The 19,081-nt window shown below is 49.6% G+C and overlaps 1 pseudogene; it reads right to left on the bottom strand.

Annotated features, from left to right (window-relative positions):
- Positions 1–645: 645 nt before the first annotated feature.
- Positions 646–19,081, bottom strand: part of LOC137141275 (zinc finger protein 850-like) — a 28,220-nt pseudogene continuing 9,784 nt past the window's right edge.

The following is a 19,081-nucleotide window of genomic DNA, read 5'->3' as shown; positions in this document are numbered from 1 at the left end:
CAGATGGAGGACAGCTCACTTTACTACCGGTAGCAGTAACTGATGTCTACTGGGTGTTCTTTTCTGCTGCTCTGTGGCAATGTGCTGCCCCTCCCTGTCCCCACACCCTGATCCAACCACAGCAAAATGGGATGGATAAGAGGGTTCGCCTGTCACAATTTGCTAGCCCTACCTTTCCCCATCCTCTAGTCCACGGTAGCTTATTGTGATGGATGGAGGTATGCCTGACAGAATTTCGGTAGCTCTTACCTTTCCCCATCTCTTGGTCCATGGCGTAGCAAACTGTTATCGCTGGGGGCACGCCTGTCACAATTTGTGCCCGTCGAGACAACCCAGTTATAAATTTAGAAACAGATAAAGAAAGGCGGTGTTGTGGTTTGGAAAAGCGTGCTACAGATTTAAAATGCTGGCTGTTGGATGTAACCCCCTGAATGACGGTACTGTTTTTTTCTTATTAGTCTCATTGTCAGAGGATGTTGTGAAGGCCAACATAACTGGGTTCAAAAAAGAATTAGATAAGTTCATGGAGGATAGTTCCATCAATGGCTATGAGCCGGTAGAGTTGGCAGATCTGGCGACATGCGGTCCACGGTGCGCAGGGTGAGGGAAAAAAGTCTCAAAGATGATTTCCATCCAGCCTCCAAATCCATTAAAGGCCATTTTTACTCATTATTCAAGACAAAGGACCCAGGGAGTTTGAGAAACTAAATTCTACTTTATTATGTCAACGAAAGAAAGAAAAGCTAAAATCACCCCCCCACACCCGCCCCAGAACCCAGCATCTCACGTCACTGCAGGGTTCAGGTAGGAATTTACTTCTCAGTTTCAGTCTCAGCCCATGACTCTCACACTGGCCTCATCCGTGTTTGTGCTGCTGGTGATTTATAATAATCACTGTTCAAACAACATTCAAATTTCATGGCAAAGAGTCAGGAAATGGTACAAATAAAATAAGAAAGCATTACAGCCAATGGTCATTTGTCTTGTGAAGTCCGCAATGAATCTGAACTACATCCTGTAAAACAAAATAAATATCCTATTATGTGATCTAAGGGCCTTCAGCAAAGAGAGAAAACCCACAACAGTGTGGGTTATAAGACACTTTCAGATTTATATATAATGACATCTTAGAGCTTGTTCTAGACGATTGAAAATCAGGAGAACAGATTTACCCATGTTCTCCTCTGAACTGTCTATACCTGCCTCATTCGGAGCCTTCTTACACAGGCGTGTTATTTTAACATCATCCTAATGAAAGAAGAAAACCCAAATTCCCGTCTGATAGAAACTGGGATTTAAGCCAAGAATTTGGGATTCATTTAAATCCCCCCTTCACGTATGCAATATTTTCATCTGCAGCCCTCATGAATCTGATTTAGCATAAGAGAAATCAAAGATATGTGCCGGGGAACTGGATTTCTTTTCTAAGAAACTATGGCCAGTCCTAGTGATGAACTTGATAGAATTTCTCGCCTGTGTGAAGTCTCTAATGTCAATTCCACTGGAAGCATTTTCCGTGTTAAAGACATTTAACAGCTCTGTTCCCTGTATGGTTTTGCTGATGCCTCAAACAAGCTGACCCCAATTAAGCTTCTTCCACATTCAAGGTTTCTCCCCTGTGTGGATTCTCTGATGTCGAATATGGGTTGATCGCCGACTGAAACTTTTCCCACAATCAAGGCATTTATAGGGTCTCTCTCCTGTGTGGATTTTGTGATGTTTAATACGGGCAGAGTTGTCAACAAACCTTTTCCCACAGTCCAGGCATTTATAAGGTCTCTCTCCTGTGTGAGTTCTTTGATGTGAAATCAGATTTGAGCTCCAGCTGAATCTTTTTCCACACTCAAGGCATTTATAAGGTTTCTCTCCTGTATGTGTTCTCTGATGTGAAATAAGGTATGTGCTCTGATTAAAACTTTTTCCACAGTCCGGGCATTTATAGGGTTTATCTCCCGTGTGGGTTCTCTTGTGTCTAGTAAGGTGTGCACTCCGATTGAATCTTCTTCCACAATCGAGGCATTTATAGGGTTTCTCTCCTGTGTGGAGTCTCTGATGAATAATAAGGGCTGAACTATCACTAAAGGCTTTCCCACAATCCAAGCATTTGTAGGGTCTCTCTCCCGTGTGGTGCATTTGATGTCTAACAAGTTGCATGTTCCAATCAAAGCTTTCCCCACAGTCCAGGCATTTATAGGGTTTTCTCCCGTATGGGTACTCTGATGTGAAATAAGATCTGAGCTCAGAACAAAGCTTTTCTCACAGTCCAGGCATTTATAGGGTTTCTCACCTGTGTGGGTTCTCTCATGCCTAATAAGATGTGAGCTCTGAATGAAACCTTTCCCACAGTCCCGGCATTTATAGGGTTGCTCACCCGTGTGGGTTCTCTCATGCCTAATAAGATGTGAACCCTGGTTGAAACCTTTCCCACAGTCAAGGCATTTATAGGGTCTCTCTCCAGTGTGGATCCTCTGATGTGAAATAAGGTTTGCTGTCTGATTGAAACCTTTCCCACAGACAAGGCACTTATAGGGTTTCTCTCCTGTGTGAATCCGCTGATGTGAAATAAGGTGTGACCTCCGAATGAAGCTTTTCCCACACTCGATGCATGTATTTTTCTCTCTTCTGTGGCTTCCTTGAGGTCCTTGCAATCTCCACCATGATTTCTGGGTTCACAAGTTTTCTTCCCTAAATCGTATCCCAGTGGCCTCTCTGACCTGTGCTGATTTCCACAAGCATTTTCTTGTTTGTGATTCTGGTAAAAATTCCCCTCAGCTCTTCCCAGTATCGTTCCATGCAGATCCACGTCCTCAGATGCATCTCGCTGTGGATTCTCTGCCTCATTCTCACTCACCATCCCAGCACCCTCTGGAATAAAAAGAGAGAGAATCCAGACAAAGGACATCCTCTGTGCCAAGGAGAAAGGAACAAATTTGAAACAGCAAGGGGGAGGAAACACAACACAATCACTGCTGGGGAGATGGAGAAAGGGAAACTTTTACTAACACATCTGTAATTTTTCCTTCTCTAAAGAGAGTCCTGGTGGTGCATGATCCATCACAACTGCGATTTTCCTCCTCGTCTTCCCGATAGGAAAATTCTCACTCTAGCTTCACAATATATTGCACCAGGTACAACGACGGCACCACACAGTGAAGCCAGAAAGAGAGGTTTTAAAAATCAATTAAAAAGATAAAGCAGCCTCCATGCTGGGAATAAATAATTTAGTTGTAACAGACAATCACCAAGCCCCAAGGAATCACAGTGGAAAAACTGGATTCAGCTTCCACATCCCTTCCAAACACCCTGGGGGACATAAAGTTGGAGGGTGGGACGCTCCTGCCCGATCTCAGTCAGCATGGGTGAGTGACATCTGCCCATGGATGGAGCCAGTCCCTGAAAGGGAGGGGAACAGACCTGAGTAAATACAGACAGGACAATACAATGCTTCTGCCACCTCAAAGGATGCAGGGATGGAGATGAATTAGCATCTCTGTTCTGTTTCTGATTCCCCTGTCCCATGGCTGGGGAGTGGAGATCAAAGTCTGTCTTAAATGGGTGGTGGGGACTCTGGGGCCCTTCTCCTGAAATCGAAGGCTATGTCTACACAGGCACTGGGTGGTATAATTCTCAGCTTGGTCTACAAACACCAGCATCTATAAATAGCAGTGTGACCATGGCAGCAAGGGCTGTGGCTGGGATTAGCCGCTTGATTACAACCCTACCCTGCCCCAGGGCATGTAGTCAGGTGGCTAGCCCAAGCGTCTCTCTGCACCACTATTTTTAGGCATTAGCTGTAGCAGAACTGGTGCATGTCAATCTACCTGAGCTGGGAACCACACCTCCCAGATGCTGTGCAGACGTAACCTCAGTGACCAGCGGAGAACCTGGGCAGGAGCCAAACCGGCCACATCACAGACTCCCTGGCTTCCAATACCCAAGGGGAAGGGAATCATTTACCCAGCAAGGCCACTGTCTCATAGTTCTCCAGCATGATGTCCCTGTAATGGGCTCATGCCTGGGGTCCAGCAGAGCCCCCACCCCTGCGTGAAATACACAGCCACCTCGTCAAAGGTCACCGACATCTGAAACAAGAGTCTCCCGCTCAGCACCTACTGCCCCAGCCACAATCCTTGTATTCACAGGGGAGCTGGGCTGATAAAATGGAAGCTCTGGGAGGGACAAAATAGCAGAATCCTGCCCCCACCCTGCTCGAGTAGCCAGGAGGCTTAAGAAGGGGAGAAAGAGAGAGCTTCTTGCCCTACCCAGCAGGAGGGACAGGGAGTTTCCCATTCATAACACACCTACTAGCCAGTTGCTGATATGGGAGGTGGAGCCCCTCAGTAGAGTCCAGGGACAGGAAACTTAACACCCTCCCAATTCTCAGCAGCAGGGTGAGTGGGGACGGGGCCTCTCCCCTGGGCCTCCCTGGTGGGTGCCCCCTTCATAATCCTCCAATCTCCATTTGCCATCACAGATTTTTAAAGGCAGAAGGGGAAGAGACCATTGAATTTAGAAAACCTAGTCTGACCCCCTGTACAATACAAGCCAGAGAAATTCGTCCACTTACTCCTGCATCGAGCCCAGTAATTTGTGTTGGACTAAAATATGTCGACCAGAAAGGCATCCCGTGTTGAACTTAAAAGATGGAAAATCCACCACTTCCCTTGGTGGTTTTTTCCAGTGGTTAATCACCCTAATTTTCCATTTGAATTTCTCCGGCTTTATCTTCCAGCCGTTCTTTCTCCTTATGCCTTTCTCTGCTAGATTCAAGAGGCCTTTAGAGTTCCTGATATTTTCTTTTTGTTATCAGATGAGTGACTCGGGGCTATATTTCTCCTCCAAACCTGAGGAAATCTAATATAATCCAACAACTGCAGTTGAAATATATCAGTGAATTTTGAGAGGCTTTTATATTATTATTTGACAACTGAGAGAGAGAAAATTAGGGAAAGAGTCACATGTCCGTTAATTAGAAAGGAGAAGGTGTTCTTAATAGTGGGTATTTAGGGAAAAAATTAGCAATAGTTATGCAGATAATATATTAATCATCTATAAATAGAGAAACAACAAAATTTGAAGGGATTTTATATCAAAATCTGGCAAGTGAAAAAAAAAGGAAAAAAGGTGAGATGTTATGGAGCGATATTTTATTAATAAAACAAAAAGGAGCTACATTAGTGGTGATTTTATTATTATATTTATATGGAGGCGTGGAATAATATCAGTGTTAATTTACAAGGTTTTTTTTTTTGATTTGTATTGATTTCAATTTTCACAGTTTCACAGGAAATTATGGGGTGGGTCAGACAATAATTATTTCATGATTGTAAATCCTGGAATTAAAGTTAGTTTTATAACCATGAAAACACAAATTGGCTGCATCACATGTCAAAAGATACCAAGCAAATACCCTTAAAGCAACTCGATGAAGTTCTGGAGCAGCATTTTTCGTACTTTGCCTCTCTGTACATCTTGATTATTATCTGTGGAAAATATTTATTCATCTATTTGTATGTGTCGGGTAGAACTGACCTTTACCCCCCAAAATGTAATCCTCCCAACCCTATTTATACAGAAGAGAAACAAATGTTGAGCAGATTGATATCCATACAGGGCCCACAAACTTCCCTAAGAGCATGTTATTGAGGCTCTCTCGCACACGTGCAGTAGGAGGACACAGTCTCTGCAAGGATCACACCCTGGGGGCTCTGCACTAGTGCAGGATCCGGCCTCCTGTCAGAACCGATGTCTGGGCTGGAGCACAGATGGCCCCAGCAGCAGTTCGGCACTGGGGAGATTTGCCCATCTCTGGGAACAGAAGGGGCTGGTCTCGGAGCACTGAGGGGTTCAGATGTTGGTAAAGGGGTCACGTTGTAAAATGAAAAACCTCCCCCGCCCCCACCCCACCCCACTCTCCCGTTCCCCCCATTTCAGTCTGATTTTCACCCCTTCCCCCCCTGACAAGCCACCCGAGACACACCAGGGGAACCCCGCCGGGGCCCACCCATGTTCCCCCAACCCCCCTTCCCGACTCTCCCCGCTTGGCCCCGGAGCAGACCCTGGGCACCGCGCGGGCAGCGACTGGATGCTGGGAGCGCAGCCCGGCTCCCTCCGGCAGGCGCCCCCCGCACACGGCAGCAGATTCCCGGCGCTGCGGGGTCTGAGGCTCCCCCCGGGGCCGCTTGTGCAGAGTCACTTTCCTGCCCGGCCCCGGCCCTGCCCCGGCTCCCCCATCACCTGCGGGCTCCGGCTGGGGTCGGCAGAGCCGGGGCTGCCCCCGGGGGCTGGGAAGTCCCGGCTGGGCTGGGCGCGGGGGCTTCCCTGAAGGGCTGGCCCCGGCACGGCACGGCACGGCTGGGGGAGCAGCAGCGGCTCCTCCGGCCCGGCTCGCAGCTCACAATGGAGGAGGCGGCGGCGGTCACGCCCGCTGACCCGGGAAGGTAAACACGAGCCCGCAGAGCATGTGCAGAGCGGGAGCGGCTGTGACCCGCGGCTGCCGCCGCCCGGCCCCGCTCCGCCTTCGCGGCTGGCCGGGCCGGGCCGGGCCGGGGGCGCTGCGGGTGCTCGGGGCCATCGGCTGAAGCTGCTGCCCTGACCCTGCCTCCACCCCCCGCCCCGGCCTGGAGCAGCTGCTGATCCCAGGGGCGAAGGAGGACAATCCGGGAGGCGGAATCGGGGCTGGGGGGGACTGAACGCACAGGAGGGTCCGACAGCTGGGGGCAGGAGCGGGGCCAAGAGGCGGACTGGGGGAGTGGGGGCAGGAGCCGGGTGCAGAACCGGGCAGGTGCAGGGCCAGGTGGTGGGAAAAGGGGAGACCCCTGAGACGGGGAGGGGCAGAGGGGGTGAAGGTTACCCTAGAGAGGGTGAGCCAACTGCCCTGGCTGCAAAAATAAGGTGGTGGGGATCCGGGGGGCTTCCCCCCCTTGCAAGATGGTACATCTTCGCACCCCGCTTCCCAGGGCTGTGTCCTTGAAGGCACGGGGCACCCCACTGCCTGGCTGATATTATGTATTGAGCTGCTAAAGGAGACTCGAGTCAGTGAAATATTTTACATTCACCCCCCTCCAAAAACGACAATTCAAATACATGATTTTTAGAACAATGGAAAGTCACTAAAAGGCAGCGCAAAGAAAGCCAGGGGTTGGGAGGGAGACGCATAAACCGGGGCCCAATAAGTGAGGGGCTGGAGACAGGAAGGCCGCGGATCAGCCAAGGAGAGAGAAAAGAAGCTGAGGGAGAAAACTCCAGGAGAGAGAAGCAACCCAGCACGCAGAAGTCGGAAGGAGACAGGGGAGCCTGAATGCAGATGGTCCCCCAAGGAATAGAGGGATCTAGTACAGGCCGTTCCGCGGTCCAGATGGTTGTTGTGTTCTACATGATCTCCGCTCTCTTGTGCTGCAGCTGTTCAGTAAAAGAACAGCGGGGCGGGAATCCCTGCAAAACATCTGGGGGCGCTGTAAGCTTCAGCCCTGCACCTCCCTCCTGAGAGAGCCGAACAGGGAAGCCAGAGGCTCACACCTTTGGGTGGAGTTCACAGCAGGTTCCAGCTCTCAGGCAGGGGGTGCTAGACAGAAGCTCTGCACCCCAAGAATGTGCCTTTGGGACCCCAAAAGCAGGGCAATGGCTGGACTCGATCTAGGCTCCAGCGGCTTAAACACCCTGTGGTTGGGTCCCCCCACACCAGTCTAGCGAATGGCCGTAGAGTGACCAGGCAGCAAATGTGAAAAACCAGGACGGGATGGAGGGGTAATAGAAGCCTATATAAGACAACGCCCTGAATATCGGGACTGTTCGTATAAAATCAGGACATTGGTCACCCTGAGCAGCTGAGCGGGGAGGGGAGCTCAGCTGGGACACTTTACACCTACCTCCTGCAGAAGGGAAGTCCGTCAGTCTGGGGGGGGTCACAGTTGAAGTTTCCGGGAGCAGCTCTGAGGAGGAATGAGATTTCCCTCCTTTGCAAAGCACTTTGGGCTCTGCCAGTGGAGATGGCTAGACACTACTGAGGTATTGGTTTGATTATTTACAGGGGGGTTGTAATGTGACTAATATGGCAACAAACTAGTTGACCACTAACGGAGCGGGGAGGGAGAGTTCAGGGGGTGGTAGTGTAGGGAAATCCCTGCAGAGGCAAAGGGAAGTATGCAGCACCCCTGCCATCCAGGCCCCAGAAATGCACCTTTTGGCCTGGGTGGTTAGCTCGTATTTTGGCTCTTGCCCGGTTGTTTTCATTAGGACAAACTGATGCTGCAAATCAGGTATATCCTGTTTATTTTCAAGGAGTGAATGCACAGCCCTGTTTCTCTGGACACAGCAGGTGGTTTCCTTGCTCCCAGTTTGCTTGCCTGTCTCTCCAGTCAGCCCTGGACCCCAAGGAGCTGTGCTACGTTGCAAAGATAGTCAACATCACAGTCAGCCTAGCTTCTAGGCGCCTTGGAAAATCACCGTGATACACAAAGCCTGAATTAGACACCTAAACTCGTATACAATCCCTAGGGAGAGATAGGCTCTGTAGACCATGATGCATAAAGCCAGCATGCTAGGTGAGGAGCTGTCTACACTAGCCAGTGGGAGATGCCAACCGGGGGGGGGGGGGGGGGCGAATTCCCACCCCTCGCACAGAAAGGCATCCAAAAGGGTGTAGATACTACAGCGAAGGAAGGGATTTTGCCATCGCGATCATGAATCCACCTCTCCGAGAGGGGGCAGCTCAGTGAACAGAAGAATTCTTCCATCAACCGGGGGTTAGGTCATCCTCGCTACATTACACAGAGCAGGAAACGTTTCACAGGCGTAAACAGCAGCACTAGGCCGACCGCCGCTTTAGTTTTAGACCTGGCTTCAGAGCGGGCTGCAGGGAGGCACAATTCACAGCTGGGAACCCTCGTGGGAGCTGGGCGCTCGGTTCCGTTTTCAGCAACAAGACTTAAAGAGTCACCTGGGCCACAGAAGGGGTGAGAGAGACAGCACAAGCAGAAGAATGACTCTCTACAACCTTGTGTAGATTGCACTTACCCAAGGTAGGGGAGACCCAGGATCCAGTCCCCCATTCCCATAACACTTTAATTATTTGCCCGCAGTGCAACAGCTTTGATTGGAGAGCGTAACGAGCCGCTCCGGATACCCAGAGCGGTGGGACACTGTGTTACCCCCTCAGCCTTAACAAGGGGGAACTTTGCTGCTGCTGAGCTGTGGGACAGCTTCCTGATGGGCCAGCAAACTCCTGGGGAGGGGCGGCTCTCCCAGCCCAAAGCTTGTCTAGCAGGTCTGTGAACTGCAGTCCCCGAGCTATTCAGACACATCTCTCGGTAAGGCACGGCCCCAATCTCTCTACAGTCACAGCAAAGGTAGGAAGTTTGCGGCTCCTTTAAAGAGGCAGAAACAACAGCTGGTTTTCCTGACAGGAGTTAACAACTGCTTCAACGCAACCGAAGTACGGATTTAGCTCAAAAGGAAAGCGAGTTATTTTAATTAAAGAGAGGCTTTCAGTGACTCCACGGATAAGGCATAAAGATAGAAAGGGTTACAACCAACCAACAGTAAAAATATGCTTTCAAATGGCAAAGACCCCACTTAACAAGTTACAGTTTTTGTTCAAGGGAGTCCCTCACTAGTCTTTCTTTCCCAGCAACGGCTGACTAGCTTTTAGTCAGCTCCCCACAAAGTGCAAGGCGCTGGTTTTCCTTCTTTCCTCAGGTGAAGGATAACTCCAGGATCCTCTGCCCCCTCTTTACAGTCCAGTAAACCTTTGGAAAGTCTCTCTCAAAGTTCACTGACCCTGTTTCAAGAACCAGGAAGCCCATCTGCAGGCCTTGTTGAGATCTTTCAGTAGGCATTCACCCCCACTTGCTCTCCTCATGCCTTTGTTTGCCTTGCATGCAAACGTGTTTGTCTTTGCCATTGGTCACACCTGGCCTAACTTCCAGCGGAGACACACTCAAGCAGGTGCAACCACATTCCTGTGTCTGGAACAGGCGTGGCGGAAGCCCTGCCTGCCAAATACATCTGCAAAACACATTTGCGGCGCAGATCTATAAAGTACTTGCACACATCCCCATACATTCGTCACGCAAGGATATCAGTGCTTAGAGAGTTATAGTTTGAGGCCGATGACACCGGTTGCCTGGAGATGTACTCGGAAGGAAACGCCATTCAGCAACATCTTGGTCATCTGAGCAGCTCTATTTAGGATCCCAGTGCTCACCCATTTGGAGAAAGAGCTAGAATTGGTGCCTTTAAAATCTGAAAAAGACACGAGTCATGTATCAACCTGTGCCTGGGAACCCCTAAGTCACCGTCAGCAGCACACAGCTGAAGGCTGTCGCAGACTTCAGTGATCTTGACAGCACATTGTCGAACGATGCTACTATAGACAAGGAGCTGACAAGCCGCATCAAAGCCAAGTTCATCTTTTGGCCGACGATCAGGCAGAATCTGGCAGCAACACGGTGCTAAGCGTCCAACCAACCTATGCAGTGGGTGTTCTGTCCAATTTATTGTATGGGCATGAGACCTGGTCCTGTTATAGGCATCACATCAGGGTTCTGGCTAAGTTAAATTGCGACATCTGCCTGCCATCCTCCGCGTCAAATGGCAAAGTTACCAATAACAAGGTTTTGGAAGGCAGTCACTCCACAAGGACCGAAGCCACACTCATTACCCCATCACGTGTTGAGAATGGATGACACCAGAATGCCAAAGCGGTGGCTGTACGGAGCACTGAAAGTGGGTAACCGCACACAAGGCAGATAGAAGAAATGCTTCAAGGACACACTGAGATGATCAGGAATCTAATCCTGGAATCCCAGATCCGCCCGCAATAGGTAGAGACATTTCCTAGCGGGTCAGCTGCCTGCTGGAAGAAAGTTCTTTCTTTTTCCTTCTTTCTCGCTCTCTTTTCAGCCTTGAGGGAAAGACACTTCTCCTGGAAGCAGGCCACTGCCTGATGGAGGATATGGCGCCACTGAGGTTGGTTGGTGGCTTGTTCCTCCCAGCTTATGAAGGCCACATCAGTTTTCTTAAGATATGCTTTCAATGCATCTTTGTAGCATTTCTTCTGACCACCATAAGATCTCTGACCATAGGGGAGCTGAGAGTAGAGAGCTTGTTTTGGGAGATGAAAATCTGCCATTCGCACATCATATCCAGCCCAACGTAGTTGGTGCATAAGATCATTGCTTCAGTGCTGGTGACATTGGCTTCAGTGAGGATGCTGGTATTAGTGTGGTAATCTTCCCACTTGATGTGAAGGATTTTCCGGAGGCATTGTTGGTGATACCTCTCCAAATTCTTAAGGTGTTGTCGGTAGGTCACCCAGGTTTCACATCCATAAAGGAGCGTATGGATGACAACTGTCTTATAGACCTGAATCTTGGTGTTCTTCCATAGGTCACGATGTGTGAAGACATGTCGGAGAAATTTCCCAAAGGAAACACTTGCGCACTGAATCCTATGCTGAGTTTCACTGTCAATTTTTGCATTTTGAGAGAGTTGGCTAACCTCTCTCGCAACATAACATCACCCCCCATTCAGCTCTGCTCATTGTCCTGATGGAGTTTGACGGTATGTCTACACTACAGAGACCATTCATATGGTACTGTACCCATGCCAGCATAACCCCATAGTGTAGATGCAACCTGCACTGATGGAAGGGATTAGTAGCTAAGTCAACAAAAGCAATCTTCCATCAACTTTGTTGCTTCTACACAGGAAGCTAGGTCTGCATAGCTGCGGTACTCAGGACGTGTGTGGATTTTTCACACCCCTGACCGATGTAGCTACATCGACCTAACTTTTAAACGTACACCAGGCTATGATGTTGACACCATAAATGACTTATCTCCCAGATAGAAAGAAATAAAGCAAGACGTTTCAAATTAGGTACACTTAATTTACATAGTGTTTTGTTTTTTTCTGTCGGGGTATTTTCACATCACCATCCCTGTCAGTTATACTCCCATCCAAATCTTTGAGTTTAAAATAGTAGCACCCAGAATGACTTATTTCCCAGATAGAAAGAAAAGAAATAATGTAACAACTTATATAAGCTTAACTATTTACATAGTCAGGACATTTTCATATCACCGTCTCAATCACCTATACGCCATCCAAATCTCCTTAGAGATTTCCTCTCCCTGCATGATTTCTTTTCAGCCACCCAGGAGAGGCTGCTTTCCAGAGCTCGGGAGGAGTATCTGTTGTTTCCGTGGAGTTTGTTAACTGGGACAAACTTCACCCATTCTCATTGGGAATTAATCCCGATTACAACTCTTCCAGGCTCGTTTTCCACACCTACCTTTTCAGTTTCTAACGGAGGCCAAGCTGAGATTCCACTTCCTGGATAAGTTCCCAGATGGTCATTAAACCTGAAAAGCCATTTGGCACTTAAAAAGTTGGTTAGCACACAGAGCATGATCTACATGAGCACCCAGTTCCATTTCATCTCCCCATTGCAGGGAGAAAGTGAAACTGGCAAGAGTCAAGCAGGTGGGCAGCCAGAAAGTTGAAAAAGTCCATTTTAGTCCTCCTGAAAATGAATTCTTTTTCTTTCTTTTTCTCCCTTCTGGTGAAAAATTTCAAGTTTTTGACCTTTTGTCTCGATTGAGGCTGCAAATACTTTCAAAACCATTTTTTCTCAAGAAAAGATTTTCATGTTCCAGGCAGCTATCTCTGAGCGCCAAAAGCCACTAATGTGCGCAGGAACTAGGAAATGAATATTTAAAAACAAAAAAATATGGCCAACCCTGGTCAGGGCCCAAAGAGAAGTTCTCTCTTGTGCGGAATCTCTGAGCTCCAATACGCCGTTCATTTCACTTGAAGCATTTCCATCCTAAGGACATTTAAGAGGTTTCTTCCCTGCATGGATTTGTTGATGCCTGATGTGATCAGAGTCCCAACTGAAAGCTCTTCCACAGTCAAGGTTTCTTTCCTTTGTGCAGTCTCTGATGTATAATAAGATTTGAGTTCTGACTGAAGCTTTTCCCACAGTCCAAGCATTTATAGGGTCTCTCTCCAGTGTGGGTTCTATGGTGCCTAATAAGATCTGAGCTATGACTGAAGCTTTTCCCACAGTCCAGGCATTTATAGGGTCTCTCTCCCGTGTGGCTAATTTCATGTATAATAAGGTTTGAATTGTCACTAAACCTTTTCCCGCACTCGATGCATTTATAGGGATTCTTGCCCGTGTGGATTCTCTGATGTGCAAGGAGCCGTGAGATTAGAATGAAACCTTTCCCACAGTCAGAGCATTTATAGGGTTTATCCCCTGTGTGGAGTCTCTGATGTACAATGAGGGCCGAACTTTCACTAAACTTTTTCCCGCACTCCAGGCATATAAAGGGTTTCTCTCCCGTGTGTGTTCTCTGATGTCTAATGAGGGTTGAGCTTCGATTGAAGCTTTTCCCACAGTCGAGGCATTTATGGGGTTTAACTCCTGTGTGGATTTTCCGATGGTTAATAAGGACTGATCCGTCACCAAACATTTTCCCACATTCTGGGCACTTGTAGGGGCGCTCTCCCGTGTGGACTCTTTGATGTGTAATAAGCTGTGAGCTCTGAACGAAGCTTTTCCCGCACTCCAGGCATTTATGGGGTTTAACTCCTGTGTGTATTCTCTGATGGTTAATAAAGGCTGAGCCATCACGAAACATTTTCCCACATTCGGGGCACATATAGGGTCTCTCTCCCGTGTGGACTCTTTGGTGTCTAATCAGATGTGAGCTCTGAATGAAGCTTTTCCCGCACTCCAGGCACTTATAGGGCTTTTCTCCTGTGTGGAGCCTCTGATGTCTAACAAGGTGTTCTCGCTGGTTAAAACTTCTCCCACAGTCCAGGCATTTAAAAGGTCTCTCTCCGGTGTGGAGTCTCTGATGTGAAATAAGGTTTGAGCTCCGATTGAAGCTTTTCCCACACTCAGGGCATGTGTTATTTCTCATGCCTGATGCAGATCTCTGCTGGACTGTGGTTTCCTCGAGGTCCTTGCAAACTCCCCCATGATCAGTGGATTTACCCACTTTCTTTTCTGGATGTGATCCCAGCTGCCTCTCTGACCTGTGCTTATTTCCCCAGGCTCTTTGCTGCTCCTGACTCTGGGAAAAATTCCCTTCATATCTTTCCAATAGCATCCAATGAGCTTCCACTTGCCCAGGATCTTCCTGATGTGGATTCTCCTCCTTGTTTTCACGCACCATCCCATCACCTGCTGGGACAGGGAGAGAGAGAATCCAGACAGCAGTCAGTCCCAGTGCCAGAGAGAAACAGAAGGAGAAGAGCAAAGAGGGTTAACAACACAATAACTAGTGGAAAGGCTGAGAAATTCAGTGCTGCCTCCACATCCCATCCAAACATCCAGGGGGAAGTAAAGTCATGGTGCTCCTGCCAGCTGGGCTGGGTGTGAAGCTGTGAGCAACATCCTCCAAGAGGACGTGACACCTGCTGGCTACAGCCCCAACCTGGGTGAGATGGGCAGAATTGGGGGAACTCTCTCAGAGCACATTTGTGGGAGCCCCAGCTTTTTCCCTTCACTCCCCAGATGGTTGGTACTAATTTAATTGTTTCCTCACCTGTGCAGGGGCCTCGCAGGATCACCCTGTCCTCGCAGGCCTGGAGATCCGGGACCCACGGCTCTTCCCCTCGTTCCAGCCGGGCGATCAGGTCGGGTTTGGGAACGGGAAATCCTGAACGGATGGGAACATGGTCATTGAGCCCTGATGGGAAAGGCAGACATCTGTGGAGGGATGTGTGGCATCACCAGTGTAAGTTTTCAGGACGGGTGCAGCCTGGATGACTTGCTGATGCAGACACAGCTCACATGTTAAGCTCCTGCCTATTTTGAAACCTGCCCAGAGATGGAGCTAGCCCCAGGAAGGGAGGGGAACAGGGATTCTGTGTGTGAGTGAGAAATAACACAGGCAGGCCAATACAAGCGTCCGTCCCCTTGACAGCTGTGGAGATAGGGATAGTTTGCATCTCCATTGTTTCTGTCTCCCCCCTGCCATGGGAGAGGTGTGGAGTTGATAGTCTCTGTCTCACTGGATCTGGGGACTGTGCAGCCCGTTCTCCTAAAATCTAAGCAACCTGGAAAGAATCTGAGCAGAAGCTGAATTGGGCAGATCACAGACTTCATGCCTTTAACAGCCGAGGTCACGGGAATCCCTTACCCAGCGAGGTCACCGTCTCGTAATTCTCCTGCATGACGTCTCTGTAGAGCGCTCTCTGAGCGGGGTCCAGCAGAGCCCCCTGCCCCTGGGTGAAATACACAGCCACCTCCTCGAAGGTCACCGGCATCTGAAACCAACAAGAGTCCCCCGCTCAGCACCTGCTGGGTGACAATCTCCTGGGTGATCGGAGAGGGAGAGCTCTGGTGGGGGACAAGGTGGCAGAATCCCACCCGCATCCTGCTCCGAGCAGCCAGGACACTTCAGAGTCAGGAGAAAGATTGCTCCTTGTCCCTCCCATCCCAACAGATGGAGGAGGGCAGGGACCTTTATGTTCATCACATTCCTGCTAGCCAGAGGGTGATAAGGGAGATGGAGCCCCCAGAAAGGGGGTCCAGGGAGAGAAATCCCAACACGCTCACTTCCCTAGGAGCACATCTATCCTGCAACCTCACCCTCCGGCATGGGAGTCTAGTAAATTTCTCCAGCCTTGTGCTGGGGGGATGTGGGGGGTGAGTTGTCTCCTGTTCTAGAAATGGGGGAGCTTCTACCCTCTTCTAATGGCCCCGATCTAAAACTCAAGCCCCAGCCTGAGGAGTCCCCCTGCCCTCCCTTGACGTGTATTTTCTGCCCTTCTCCTCTAGCAACAACCTCTCTTCAAATCCCTTACCTAAGCCGGTTCCACTCCTGCCATTTCCTGTCCCCCTTTCAGGGTCTGATGGGATGATCTGGAGTGAAACGGCGCTGTTATTCTGCAGCCTGTCAGGGTGAGAAGGGCAGCTGGGGAGGTTTCGGAAGGGGACTTTCGCCTATTTCACACCCTGATCCCTGCCCCCGAGTTCTTTCCCTGAGCTCAGACATTGTAGGCTCTGCCATGATGGGAAAAAACTGAGCCACTTTATTCCAGTGCAGACCCAGCCCCTCTCACCCGGACTAAATCCGAGACACTTTTTAAACCCTCCCAGGGACAGAGTCTCTGAGCCAAATGCTAAAAAGGAACAGAACCCATCACGGTCCCCAAGAAGAGAGAGACCCCTGTGCAGCATGGGGACTTGGAAAAGGCAGGAACCTGGCTCTTCCTCTCTCTGCTATTCACTGTGACAATTTGGGGTTCAACCCAGCCCAGTAAGGGGTTTTTGTCACCACCTGCCCAGCTCTGGGTGCCTTAAATGCTATGTTGCCATGACTCACAGCCCAGTCACCAACAGCCAGCAAACGAGCATGGAGGTCACACCCCAGCTTTACAGTGTTGTCAACTCTCATGATTTTCTCATGAGTCTCATGATATTGTTTTCTTTACGGTCCCAGCTCCTGGAGTCCAGCGGATCTGTGATGATTTCGGCCTCCGTTCTTAAAGAACGGGTATGTTTCTAGCCCTCCTGGTTGAGGAGAACACTTCAAAATGTGATCCGAACGGCTCATAAAGCAAATAAAAAACTATTCGTTTGACAGAAGCTTGTGATTTTGATCTCTCTCCTGCAACACTCAAAGTTCATTAACCCAGCTTCAAGAGGCAGGAAGGTTTCCTGGGGGTGCAGTCTCCATTTCCGGTTGAGACTGTTAAGTGATCATTCCTCCCCTCCCCCTTGGCTCTCCTGATGCTTTTTTTAGCCCCGCAGGCAAATCTGTGTTTCTTTGTCTTTGGACACACCTTGCTCCATTTATTTTTAAGCCGGCAGATCCACATTCCAGTTTATTAGCTCCCCCTGGCTCGCTTGGTTTAAACACAGTTTCATCAGAATTGCAGCAGATCCATATAACTCTTTGTGGGTCGACCGTACAGACATCTTGCAAGATTAATGATCAGTGAATTGTTAGTTTCCCAGTGACATATTACATGGCATCTTTTAGATACACACTGATCTGCTCAGCCAGCTGAACACAGAGCCAGATATCAGGTTGCCTTCTGGAACAGATACACTCTTAAGGTCACATTCACCTTGGTCCCAGGAAATTATGCCCGGGAATGATGCAGTCAATGGATATGGGCAGACTTGGGAACTGGGAAACTCTCTCTCCACTTATTGCTCCTGCTGTCCCTTTTAAGTCTTTCTCTCGCTTTCCGTTTCGTTCAACCTCTCCCTCTGGCTGGGAGACATAGTTACTGTCCGTTCCTGAGGGCACGGACTTTCCCCTGTGCATCAGTGATGCAACGGCTCTGGTTTAATACAAACAGGAGGAAGTGTTTTTTCACACAATTCACAACTAACCTGTGGAACTCACTGCCGGGGGATGTTGTGAGCTTTCGTGGGCTGTAACCCACTTCTGGTTAGATCTGACAAAGTGGGTTACAGCCCACGAAAGCTTATGCCTGCAGAAATGAAATGTGTTAGTCTTTAAAGTGCTACAGGATTCTCGTTGTTTTTGCTGTATACCGACTACCACGGCCACCCCTCTGGTGACTTCTGAAGAGATTTGACATCAGTATTCAAAGGAGGAAACGCCTTACATAACCTGGCTAGCTAGACCGGAAAAGCTAAACGAGAGGCAGTTTCACGTCAAGAGTGGATTGTCACAGGGTCCCTGGGAATAGATCTGGGCCCAGTGCCCTTGTGTCAGAACAGATGAGCCCAGTCCAGCCCATTAAAGGGGTCTGGACTGCAGCGGGAGAGAGGGGGCAGGAAAAGAGAACTGGAGGAGAGGGTGATCGAGACAGGCTGTGTCTGGGGAAAGGAGGCAGTGGAGGGGCGCCCATAAGCAACAAGCTAGGTGCTCAGAGAAGCAGCCCTGGGACCCTCGCTCCGAGAAGGGAGCAGAGCTGACTAGAAGTGGGAAGATGCTGGGAGAAGGACCCCTGGGAGGGGTGGCCCTGAAGCGGGAGACACAGGAGTGAGTTAAAAGACTGATTTTCTGTTTGTTTCCTTCCCTGTCTTAAGAAAATAAACCACCTCAGAGGAGACTGGGAGTGGCAGGGCGTGTTTGGAAGCTGCATAGAAGCCCTGCCTCGTGACCCAGATATGTAGAGGGAGGAGGCGTTTGTTCAGTGGGGAATGGCTAATAAAAGAATCTAACCCCATTAGTAGCCCTGAGACAAGCTGGGGGTCCCCTGGGATCCCACAGAGCTGGTGTGAGATGATGACCCACACCTGTGCTAAGCACCAGCCAATCCGCAGGCCAGAAACTGGTCACGTGACTCCCAGGCCAGGTATATAAGTCAGGCTGCTCGGGGACCTGTCTCCAGTCTAATGGAGGCAATGGACTCTTCAAACCTTGCTCTGCACTCCTGAGTTTGGCTCCGACCACTAGGCCTGATGGCTCCAGTTTGGGCCGGTAGGCCTGACCCTCTCCAGCCCAGTTTCTGACAGATAGGCAAATCTCCCCACTACTAAAATGCTGATAGGGACGTGTTGTAGCTACCATCGATGAGCAGTCTAAAAGCAGCGAATGACAGAGGGTCCAGTGTTAATGAACAGTGCAGTAAGTGATCCTGTCACTGGGGCAAGGGTCAGCAACCCGCGGCACGCATGCCAAAAGAAGCACAAGAGCCGACTTTGAGTGGCATGCGGCTCCCTGGCAGGGGCTGTGCTGCTCCGTGCATGCTGCTGAAACGGGGGCTGCAGACTGCCCCCGCCATGGATACAGCCACCAGAACGGGACTGCAGACCACCAGCACTGGGAGAGGGGGGAAGATTGGGCATGGCCCTTTGTTAAGGTTGCTGACCCCTCCACTAGAGATTGTATCCTAATGCCCACCCATATGAGGGTGGAACTAACATTGTTGCGGGTCCTCTTCCCTCTCCCTTGATTTTGGCCCAGCCCACCTGTGAGCGCTGGACTTTACAACCTTGGTAACATTCTTCCCATGAAGCTCTTCCGGTCAGTGTCGATAGAAACCTTGCTTTTGGGGGGTTTGTTTTCAATTTGAGCTAGTGGGACTTTTCCCTTATTTGTATTCCACTTGGTCTAGCGTTTGCTGATTCTGAAGG

Source organism: Emydura macquarii, unplaced genomic scaffold, assembly GCF_026122565.2.
Source record: "Emydura macquarii macquarii isolate MOO-44397 ecotype Brisbane River unplaced genomic scaffold, CSIRO-AGI_Emac_v2 contig_3035, whole genome shotgun sequence".
Classification (NCBI taxonomy): Eukaryota; Metazoa; Chordata; order Testudines; family Chelidae; genus Emydura; species Emydura macquarii.
The sequence above is the reverse complement of the archived record's forward strand: the minus strand, read 5'-3'. Positions and strand labels throughout refer to the sequence as shown.